Source organism: Hemicordylus capensis, chromosome 1 (assembly GCF_027244095.1).
Source record: "Hemicordylus capensis ecotype Gifberg chromosome 1, rHemCap1.1.pri, whole genome shotgun sequence".
Classification (NCBI taxonomy): domain Eukaryota; kingdom Metazoa; phylum Chordata; class Lepidosauria; order Squamata; family Cordylidae; genus Hemicordylus; species Hemicordylus capensis.
In genome coordinates this window covers 143,117,834-143,129,207 of record NC_069657.1, presented here as the reverse complement: position 1 = coordinate 143,129,207, position 11,374 = coordinate 143,117,834, and positions in this window count along the sequence as shown.

Below are 11,374 nucleotides of genomic sequence, written 5' to 3'. Positions count from 1 at the left end.
ATCAGCCCTTTGCCCTATTCCTTTGGAATAGGGCAAGTGGCAGGCACCCCTTGGGGCACTTCCACCCAACCCACTGTTTTGCCCCTCAGGCGCCCTTTCTGCCCCAAATCTGCCCCAAAGACATTTCAACTTCAGAAATTCTTTAAAAACCAGCCCTTTTCCCAATTCCTTTGGAATCTGGTTGGCAGCAGGCAGCCATTGGGGCACTACCACCCGAACCACTCTTCTTCCCCCAAAGCACCCTTTCTGCCCCAAATCCACCCCAAATAACATCAACATCACACATTAACAACAGCAGAGCTTTGGAAAGAATCAGGCAGATTTCCAAAGGTCATGCACATCCACATCCCTCCCACTCAAAATGCAATTGATCTATACACAACAGTGTGAAACAACAACAATGAAACTCACACTGCTCCACTGGCCAATGAGGGTAAATGCACACTGCCCCACTAGACAATGAGGGTAAAATTTACCCTTAAATTTGCTTAAAAGGAATAAGGAGGCAATTGCCAGCAGATCAGCCCATGTTTTTGCAGCCAATCTGTGGGCTGGAAGGGCTGGAAATTCAAACAGATGTCAAAACTCAAAATGGAGACTGAAGGAGAAAGACTTTTTGCGATTGCAAAATGGAGTTCCAAAACAGCCGAAACAACAAAACATTTTGTATCCAAAAGAGGGACGTTTTGTTTTGGCTACACAATTTTCTGTTTTGAGCATTGGGTGTTTTGTTTTGGATACAAAACAGCCAAAACAGCCTGTTTTGTGCACAAAACATTTTGTATCCGAAATGAAACGCACATCCCTAGATTTCACAACCCTTATTCCCAGCTGTGTTGGGGCTGCCTTATGATTCTGCAGTAATTGCACATCAACTCTCTACCACTGTGCATCATGTTAGTCAATATCTCCTTTGAAAAAAGAGGCAAATGTTAATTTTTCCAAAAGCCAGACTCATTCCCCCCCCCCCACACACAACAAGATCCATTCATGTAAAGACCCGTCTCCCTGATTCATGAGAAGACTGCAGAGATAAGGTTCAAATTCCTGCTAATCTGCAAAGTGTACTGAGTGCCCTTGAGCCGACCTGTATGTCTCTGCCCAACCTACCTCACAGGATTTTTGGTGAGGAAAGCATGTATGCCTCCTAACTTTGTTGGAGAAAGTGTGGGATAACAATATAATAGCAATTTCCCCCCCAAAGTTGATGTAAATAGAGACAAATGGATTCAATTAACAGGAAGGCTCTCTCTCCCCTACAAGAACATAAGGATGCTTTTACATAATGAGACTTTTAAGTAGCTGATATTTCAACCACATTTGTAGTGCAAATGTAAAACCTGGATGAACCAAAATGCTCTTTTGTATCCTAAGGCCTCCCCTGTTTTAACATCTTCATCAACAATGACTGGGCATCAGACATAATTAGTGAAAGAAAGGCTCAGCAATTATTTACGCCTCATATTTCCACAGACCCTAAGACTTGCTTTCCTAGCTTAGGACAAAGTCTACTTAGCTCAGCATTCTGCTTCCAAGAGTCATGTAAGGCCTGCACACTTGAGATTTAACAGTGCTTTGGAATCCAAGCTGTATCTGCCATCATTGATCAGGACTCTAGTCCAGCATTCTGTGGCCAAAAACCATTGGCCAGATGCCCCAGGAAGCTCACAATCAGGTCACAAAAGTGATGGCCATCCCTTGTTGTTTATCTCCAACATCTTTCCCATACATTGCATGCTGACATGCTATTATGCTATTTTTGTAACAGGGCTTGCAGGAGTCTCCTGCAAAGGATAATAAGAGGCTAGGGCATGCTTTAACATTGTTTTGAATTTGGGGTTGTTTTGATATTTTAATTTTGTTCTGATTTGTGTTGTTTTATTGTGAACCGCCTGGGGACATGGCTTTTGGGTGGTATATGTTGAATGGATAAATGTGAGGATCCTTATTCATTGGGACTAAACATGGAATCAATGCCCTAGAGCCGGCCAGGACTGTAACGTTCAGCAAAGGGAACGTACCTTTTAAAGGTTCTTCAGATTCAGAGTTGCAATCAATGTGGGGATGTGCTGCTCCTGCACGTGATGTCCTCTGGTTGAAATTCTGGTTCCAAAAAGGAAGGAGTGAGTCAAATCCCAGTGACTGAGTGGAACTGAGAGTAAGTGGAACTGAGTGGAACTGAGAGTAAATCCAGCAGCACTTGAAGGAAGGGTTGGCCTCTTCCTCCACTCATTGCTGTCACAGCTTTCTGTCCAAAGTAGCAAGTGATTCTAGGATAGGTCTGTTTTGCTCACTGGAATCTGGGAAGAGGGTCCGGTTTCTTCTTTTTCCTCTCTTCAAAACAGCAGTGGAATGGAAGCTACATCAGCCATCTATTCCCTGCCACTGTCTTTTCTTCCAGCCAGTCAACGTAGTATATAGCTTATTTCCAAGAGGTATGAATTATTCCCAACAGAGTAGCCAGATATGTGCTGCTTTAAGAGAACATCATTCCCTACTTTAGACTTCTACAGCTGTAAAGATCTTTAAAAACATTCAATTCCCAAAGCCCCGGAACCGATGGGAACTGCACAACAAACCTCCTGTCTCAATTTATTTATTTACTATTTATTTATTTGATTTCTCTACCGCCCTTCCAAAAATGGCTCAGGGCAGTTTACACAGAGAAATAATAAATAAATAAGAGGGATCCCTATCCCCAGAGGGCTCAAAATCTAAACAGAAACATAAGATAGATACCAGCAACAGTCACTGGAAGTACTGTGCAATTGGTCTCCTCTCCTTTCACAAAGTAGGCCACACAAAGTCTTCACAAGCCCAGGCAAGATATTTATAACAATAATGCAACACAACAAAATTAACACTTTGTATTAGACCTAATACTTGGACAGCTTCCTGCTCTGATATTCCCTGGAATCTCTTTGGCCACCTGCCATCCTGCTATGCCCCAACAGTATTTTGAAATCTTGCCTAGTCTCCTGATACACTATCTTTGCATGATTCTGTCATCTCACAATAAGAAGCATCTGATAGGTTCACCATGGTTCTTGTATATGAAGACTGAATCAGGATTTTGAAATGCTGTTCCACAAACCAGTGCCATCCCTAGTGGAAACCCATCTGAAATAGACATCTAGCAGCCTTATAGAATGCACAGTTCCCTCAGCTATACTCTAGGATCAGGGGCATAGCTAGGGGAGAGGGGGCCTATGTTTGCCCCTCTACCTAGCTGCCCGTCAGAGTGAGAGAGATTATTTATTTATTTATTCATTCATTCATCAATCAAATTTATATACCGCCCAAACTTTCATCTTTGTGTGGTTAACATAAAACAATTAAAACACATATAAAAAGTTAAAACAATTTAATTTAAAATCAACTACAAAATTAAAATCAACAACTTTTAAATAGCTGAGAAAGCTTGGGTGAAAAGATGGATTTTCAGATTTTTTAAAAAAATTGCCAGACAGGGGCGGATCGTATCCTAGTAGGGAGCGCATTCCACAATCTCGGGGCAGCAACCAAGAAGGCCCTTCTATGTGTAGCCACCAGACGAGTTGGTGGTAACTGGAGACGGACCTCCTCAAATGACCTCAATGGGTGGTGGGGCTCATAGCAGAGAAGACACTCTCTTAAATACCAAGGGCCTAAGCTGTTTAGGGCTTTATAAGTTATAACTAGCACTTTGTATTTTGCCCGGGAACCTATTGGCAGCCAGTGTAGCTCCATCAGCAAAGGAGTAATGTGGTCTCTCTGAGATGACCCAGAGACCAACCTGGCTGCCGCATTCTGAACCAAATGAAGTTTCCAGACTACGTACAAAGGCAGCCCCACATAGAGCACATTACAGAAGTCAAGTCAGGAGGTTACCAACAAATGTACCACTATTTGAGGTCATTGATCTCGAGAAACGGGCACAGCAGGTGTATCAGCCAGAGCTGATAGAAAGCACGCCTGGTCACCGCCTCAACCTGAGAAAACAGGGAGTGGTGTGAATCCAGAAATACTCCCAAACTGCGAACCTGTTCCTTTTGGGGAAGTGTGACGCCATCTAGGTAGATCAAAATCATCTTTGGAGTTCTGATCCCGCACAATAAGTACCTCCGTCTTATATGGATTCAGCTTCAGTTTATTCTCCCTCATCCAGCCCATTACTGCTTCCAGGCAGGCATTTAGGGAGGATATGCCAGCTCCTGAAGAAGTTGACATGGAGAAGTAGATCTGGGTGTCATCAGCATACTGGTAACACCCAGCTCCAAATCCCCTGATGATCTCTCCCAGCGGTTTCATGTAGATGTTAAAAAGCACTGGAGAAAGTACGGAGCCTTGAGGGACACCATACTTAAGCTCACATTTTGAAGAGCAACAATCTCCAATCAACACCATCTAGAATCTGTCCGAGATCTGGGAGCGGAACCACTTTAGAACAGTGTCTCCCACCCCCAACCCCCTCAGACATTCCAGAAGGATACTATGGTCGATAGTACTGAAAGCCACCGAGAGGTCCAAAAGGACCAACAGAGTCACACTTTCTCTGTCAATTCCCAATTGGAGATCATCCATCAGGCCGACCAAGGCAGTCTCCACCCCATAGCCCACCCAGAAACCAGTTTGAAATGGGTCTAGATAATCAGTTTCCTCCAAGACCGCCTGGAACTGAGAGGCCACCACCCTCTCGATTACCTTGCCTATCCATGGGAGGTTGGAAACAGGCCTATAATTGCTCAACTCTGAGGGATCTAATGCAAGTTCCTTTAAAATAGGTCTAATAATTGCCTCCTTAAGACAAGGAGGCATCCTTCCCTCCCTCAGAGAGGCATTTATGATTTCTACCAGGCCGCCTACAACAGCCTCCCTGCTCGATAGAGCAAGCCATGTTGGACAAGGGTCAAGAGAACAGGTGGTAGGCCTCATCGCTCCAAGCAGCTTGCCCACATCCTCAGGAGTCACAAACTGAAACCGATCCAGTCGAATTGCATAAGAGGAATTGTTGGACACCTCCAGTTCAGACATCAAATTAATTGTGGAGTCTCCATCTAAGTTGGCCCAAATCCGAGAGATTTTACCTATGAAAAATTCTTCAAACACATCTCAGCGGGTAATTGATGACTCTAAATTCTGGTTCAAGGGAGGAGGGGCAGATACTAGTCCTCTCACAACCCTGAACAACTCTGCTGGACGTGAACCTGCAGAGGCAATACGGGCAGAAAAGAACCACTTCTTTGCCGCACGTATTGCCTGAGCATAGATCTTTAAATGTGCTCTATGTCATAATCTGTCGGATTCAAGTCAAGTCTTTCTCCACTTGCACTCCAGTCACCTACCTTGCCTCTTCAGCCCCCGTAGTTCTTCCGTATACCAAGGGGCCAATTTTGAAGCAGGTCAGAGGGGACGCTTAGGAGCAATAATGTCTACTGTCCTGGTGAGCAAGTTGTTCCTATTCTCAACCAGGACATCAACAGGATCACCGGCAAAGCCAACATTGAATCCCTCCAAGGCTTCTTGGAATCCTACCAGATCCAATAACCTCTTCAGGCAGACCATTCTAATAGGCCCCTCGCCCAGGGGCGTATCTATGGGGGGGCAGGGGGGCACGTGCCCCGGGCGCCACTTGAAGGGGGGCACAATTTCTTAAAATTAAATAATTTTTAAAAATGGCCACCAAAAACAAAATGGCCACTGGGCATGCTCAAATGGCCTCTGTGAGGCCCTAGGGCATGCCACGCCTCACAGAGGCCATTTGAGCATGCACAGTGGCCATTTTGTTTTCAGCGGCCATTTAAAAAAATATATTTTAAAAAATGACCACCGCACATGCTCGAATGGTGCCTGTGAGGCCCTAGAGGCCAGTGGGAGGAGGGGGAAACTTTGCAGACCTCCCACAGCCTTTAAGATGTCCCCTGAAGGGGCCACAGGTAATTTTTTTTTTAAATTAATATAATATGTCACTGTACACATATTCAGATTGGCACTATGTACAGAGAATCAGGGCTTGTGAATACTGAGCTGAAGTTTATGAGCTAAGATTGTATCCATTTGCTCTTACTTTGCTTCTTATGATAAGTGAGTTCAATGTGATGTCTTGCTAATATGGCTATTAATGGTGAATTTGTCTTTGAATCAGTGTGAAATCCTTAGTATTAAGGCCCACTGGGAGTTTCTTGCTCTTTCTCTCATTTTTACTGTCTTTCTGAAATACTAGAATATATTCCAAGCAGTGACATAGTTTACTCTGCATATCATTTAATTATTTTCAGAGTATCTGGGAAAAGTCAAATTCTCCATTGATTTTTAAAACTTATGTAATGGTGATGCTACAATGCATAGTAGAGAATTAGACAGGCACTTCTTTTAGTTTTTCCAAGTACAACTCCGCATAATATTTGGGGATTTCATGAGCCCCAGCATACTGAAATGTGTCATTTTCCAGCACTTTAACCTGAGCTATCCAAACAAATTAATGATAGCCCCACAATTTGGATAGTTTTAAAAAATAAATCTGAAGTGGTAGATAGGAGCTTGACCACATGTATGATATTGGTAATTTTTTTAATTTTTTTAATTTTTAAAATAAAAGTTTTCTGAAACATGTGTGTCAGTCAGATGTATGTTGGGGTGGTGGGGGTGTGGGTGTGGCGGGGGGGCAATTTCAGTGCTTGCCCTGGGCGCCGTTTTCTCTAGTTACGCCACTGCCCTCGCCCTTGAAGAGATGGAAAATGATTGTAAGTCCAACCTTAACCAGATAGTGGTCCATCCGTGACAATGGGGAATTCACAGGAGTCCCCACCCATGGAACACTACCCTGATCAGAGTAAAAGACCAAATCAAGCGTGTGACCTGCAATATGCATCAGTCCAGAGACCACTTGGGATAGGCACATAGTTGTCATGGCCGCTATGAACTCCTGAGCTGCCACGGACAAATTGGTCCTGAAATGAACGTTGAAGTCCCCCAGTACCAAAAGTCTGTGTGACTCCAATGTGAGTTCCGCTACCAAGTCCGTGAGCTAAGGGATTCCATCGGGCAGAAGGGTGATCGGTACACCAACAGAAGTCCCAATTTATCCCTGGTCCCCAAACTTAAGTACACACATTCAATATGGTTTGATACCCTAACAGGGGTCCTGGTAAGGGAGATGTTATCCTTATAGACCACAGCCACACCACCTCCCCTCACCTGTTCCTCTACAGAATATCCTGGAGGGAGAAGCTAGGACCAGATTGGACCACTAGCCTCCCCCAACCAAGTCTCAATAATACATACTAGGTCGGCCCCTTCATCCATAATCAAATCGTAGATGAGTTCAAGCTTATTTTGGATCGACCTGGCATTGCAGAGGAGCAAGGTAAGGCTATGTGGGTTGTTGGCAGTGCTCCCTGAGGTCAAAGAGCTGGCAGGACAGCTGGAAGGGGAGACAACTATTAAATTTCTGACTACACTTCCCCTGGAATGGCCTGCTGACCTGCCAATGTTACTGAAGAAAATAGGGAGAGGTGGAGCTGAGAACCCTCAGGAGCAGGGAGGCCCAGGTTCTTTGAACCCACACACTCAATTATAGCTACACCCCTGCTCCAAGCCCTACCAAATACTGCTGGGTTTGGCTCCTATAGTTGTGCACCACAACTCCCATCAATATCTACCCACATCTCTTCAACACCTAGCACCCACTGCCTTGCATCCCCAACTTGCTTACCCAACTTCCCCAATAAATAGCTCACACCCTGCTCTTCGACCAACAGCCAAAGAGAATGGAATCAATAAAGTTTCAGGCATACAGATAGGATAGTATTGACAGTTTGGTCATAAATTACACTTTCTATGATCCTTTCAGCAACAGAGAATGTCCCATTTTTGATAAGGATTCTTTTATTATTTTGTTGTTGCTGCTGCTGCAGATACTGGGCTTGTTCCAATGCTGTCAGAAATGTCAAACCCATACATACTAGGCTCGTTCACACAATCTTCATCTGGGTAGGGGGAGCATCCAGCAGGGTAGGAATGCTGGGTGCACTCCTGATAGACAGTCATGTAAACCCAAATAACAAGGTAGAAGAAGGGAGAGTGATCGTGAGCAAGGCAAAAGTGGGGTACGACAGCTTTTTGTCCACCCTCGGTAAAATGCTGGAGAGATAATCTGGGTAGGGTATGCCCATCCAACCCCGCTCCTGTCTTCCACTTGATAACTCTCCCCTCCTTCTACCTTGTTGTTTGGGTTTTCATGACCACTGATTGGGAGTGCGCCTGGCTCTCCTACCCTTGCTGGGCACGCCTCCTGCTCTAATTAGGATTGTGAGAACCAGCCTGCTTCTAAATAGCTTCAAAATGCTAATGCAAGCAGGGACATCTTATGAAGTTGCTACGCAGCATCTGGACTAAGTTAGACATGGCTAAGGCTCATTGAAATTAATGGGATATAACTTAAGCATGACTAAGTTATATCCTGTTGTATATTGGCATATAGCTTATTGTTCCATTGATTTAAATGGTGCTTAGTTATGACTAACAATCTGGATGTTTCTCTTTGAGGTTGTACCGGGTGGATTGGGTGGCGGGTGGGTGGGAAGGCTGGTGGAACTCACCTTCTCCCCAGACAAGTGCTGGTCTGCTGCTGGGAGCATGAACCAGAACTCCAGAGGTCAAGACAACACGTCCTAGCCTCTGGATATCCCACAATGCACCACGTGACATGCACAATGCATTAGGGATGTGCACAGAACCAGTGCGGAGGCTCTTTATGGGCCTCTGAACCACTTCAAAGGTGGCGAGGATCTATCTTTAAGAGCGGGGGAGGGTGCATGCACCCCTCTCACCACTTTCCCCCCACCGGCGTCCGTGTGTTTCGAAGCCCATCGGGGCAGCAGCATACCTCCCTGCCACCCCATTGCCCCCATCTTCTGGATATGACCGGAAGTTGCTGATGTGCCGGCGTGGAAATCAGTGATTTCCAGTCATATCTGGAAGATGAGTGCAACAAGGTGGCAGGAAGGTATGCTGCTGCCCCGATGGGCTTTGAAACACATGGATGCCGGCGGGGGGAACACAGCAGGAGGGGTATGTGCACCCTCCCCCCATCTGAAAGATAGACCCCCGCCACCTTTGAGCCTCCCCGCCGTGGTTCCGTGCACATCCTGACAATGCATTGGGGGATTCCCGCAGGACATGGGTGCTCTAAGCTTCCGTCTCTGTGTCCACTGAGGCTGAACCTAGGGAGAAGTATTTTAAGAAGTGCATATGAAAAGGCCAAAATCCAGAATCCAAATAATTTCAATTAAACATTGATCAGAGAAGATCCTTCCAAAATGTGTTGTGAAAGGATTGTGGTTGCTATAATGAACCAGTACTGTTGCTGTATGAAATGAAGTTAAACTAATACTGCAATACAAACATTTGAAGCTATGTAACTTTATGATGATCTAGTTTCATTCATCTTTTATTTTAAATAAAACAATATGCCAGATTCTCTCATATAAAAAACCCCAATGACAACTATCTGATTCCCCCTGCCCCGATCCTTAACTATCCTTAAGTGTGCTGCAACTAATAAACAAATAATAAGGTTATTGTGAAATAAGTCTTGTGAAGGTCCTCAGATACAATGGATTGTGTAAACCATCTGGAAGCACAGGTTTCTGGTGGTGTACACATGTTTTAAATATATTTAAAAAAATAAAGATAGTTGTACTGCCATCACAAGATTTGGTGTTATCTCCTGCTTCGTAATTACTGAAATTTTGATATAAACATTTCCACAAAAGATGTTTAAAACATCACAGCTCTACCACATGTGATAAAAATGTATGCCTTTTGATGAAATGGGGTTTTAGAGTAAACTGTTGAGAGAAATCTGGATAGGAATGGGGTTAAATTCCATACGAAGGTGCCTGGCAGAGACAAACCCTGAAGCCGTGGCTAGGAAACGCCTCAGTGGCGAAAGGCAGTTAGGAGAGGAGAGCTGGTCTTGTGGCAGCAAGCATGACTTGTCCCCATAGCTAAGCAGGGTCTGCCCTGGTTGCATATGAATGGGAGACTTGATGTGTGAGCACTGCAAGATATTCCCCTCAGGGGATGAAGCCGCTCTGGGAAGAGCAGAAGGTTTCAAGTTCCCTCCCTGGCTTCTCCAAGATAGGGCTGAGAGAGATTCCTGCCTGCAACCTTGGAGAAGCCGCTGCCAGTCTGTGAAGACAATGCTGAGCTAGATGGACCAATGGTCTGACTATGGCAGTTTCCTATGTTCCTAACTGTTGGAATTCAGTTAGAGAGACAGTTGGAACCAGAGGTGCTCTTATCCAGAGGTTCACCTAGGTAATTTTGGAGCCTGGACCTTTGCAGGACCCCCTGCAAAATAAGCATCATCATGCTCCACCAGGTGACCACACCACCCAGGATAGACTAAAGAGGATTTAGGAGCCCCAGGGGCTGTGGAGGCCCTGGACTTTAGCCCCCAAATCCAGGGGAAAGAGCACCTCTGCTCTTACCCCTGGACCTTGGGGCTCTGGCCTGTGGCCTCCTAGGTTGGGTGGGGGGCTCCTGCAGCCACTCTGTGTGCCCTGCTGCTGGCCCTGCACCTGCCCCACCAGGCGGCTCCAGCGCACCTTTACCACCTCCCAAAGCCGCTGCTGTGCATTGGCAGCACTAGCTGTGGAGAGGCGGGGTGGTGGTGAGGAAGGGAGAGTTCCTCCTTAAGGAGATGTTTACCCCGGGGGAGGGGTGGCGGTTGCAGCGGGGGTGGGGCAGCAAGGAGGGCAGAGTTCCCCCGTTACCCTCTGGGATGGGAGGCCGCACGCTCCGTCCAGCTCCGCTCCCTTCTCCCAAGTGACGGCCTCTCACCTCTCTGCGTCCTCCACGTGGAGTGTGCAAAAGAGAGAGGAATTTCGCCTCACCCCGCACCATCATGACAGGGGGCCTCTGAAACCCTTCAGGTCCGGGCTCCCAAATGACCTGGGTGTGCCACTGGTTGGATCTAGAGGGTCACAGAGATAAGAGGTCTGTTAGACAGCCTAGTGAGATGGTTGAATGTTGAGAGAACCAAGTCGGACTCTTAGTAAAAAATAAGTAAAATGGATCAGTTATATGAGCTTGGAAAGGAAAAAGTTATAAAGCCAAAACTCATGAAAGTAGTTTTGGCTGGTTTTTTTGTTTGTTTGTTTTTTGGAGTGGAGTGTATATAAAGATACTGTAACTATAGTCCTGCAACTAAGCAAGCAAGTAACCCTATGTTATAAATAGAGATCCAAATAACCAGAATTGTTATGAATAAACTTTATTTTCATTCAGCTTTAAAGAAATGGAGAGTGACTCTGTCTGTACCCCTCCCCTCCCCCGCACACCTACAATACTGCATTATCAGGAGACCAATATGTATGCAGCTTCTGAG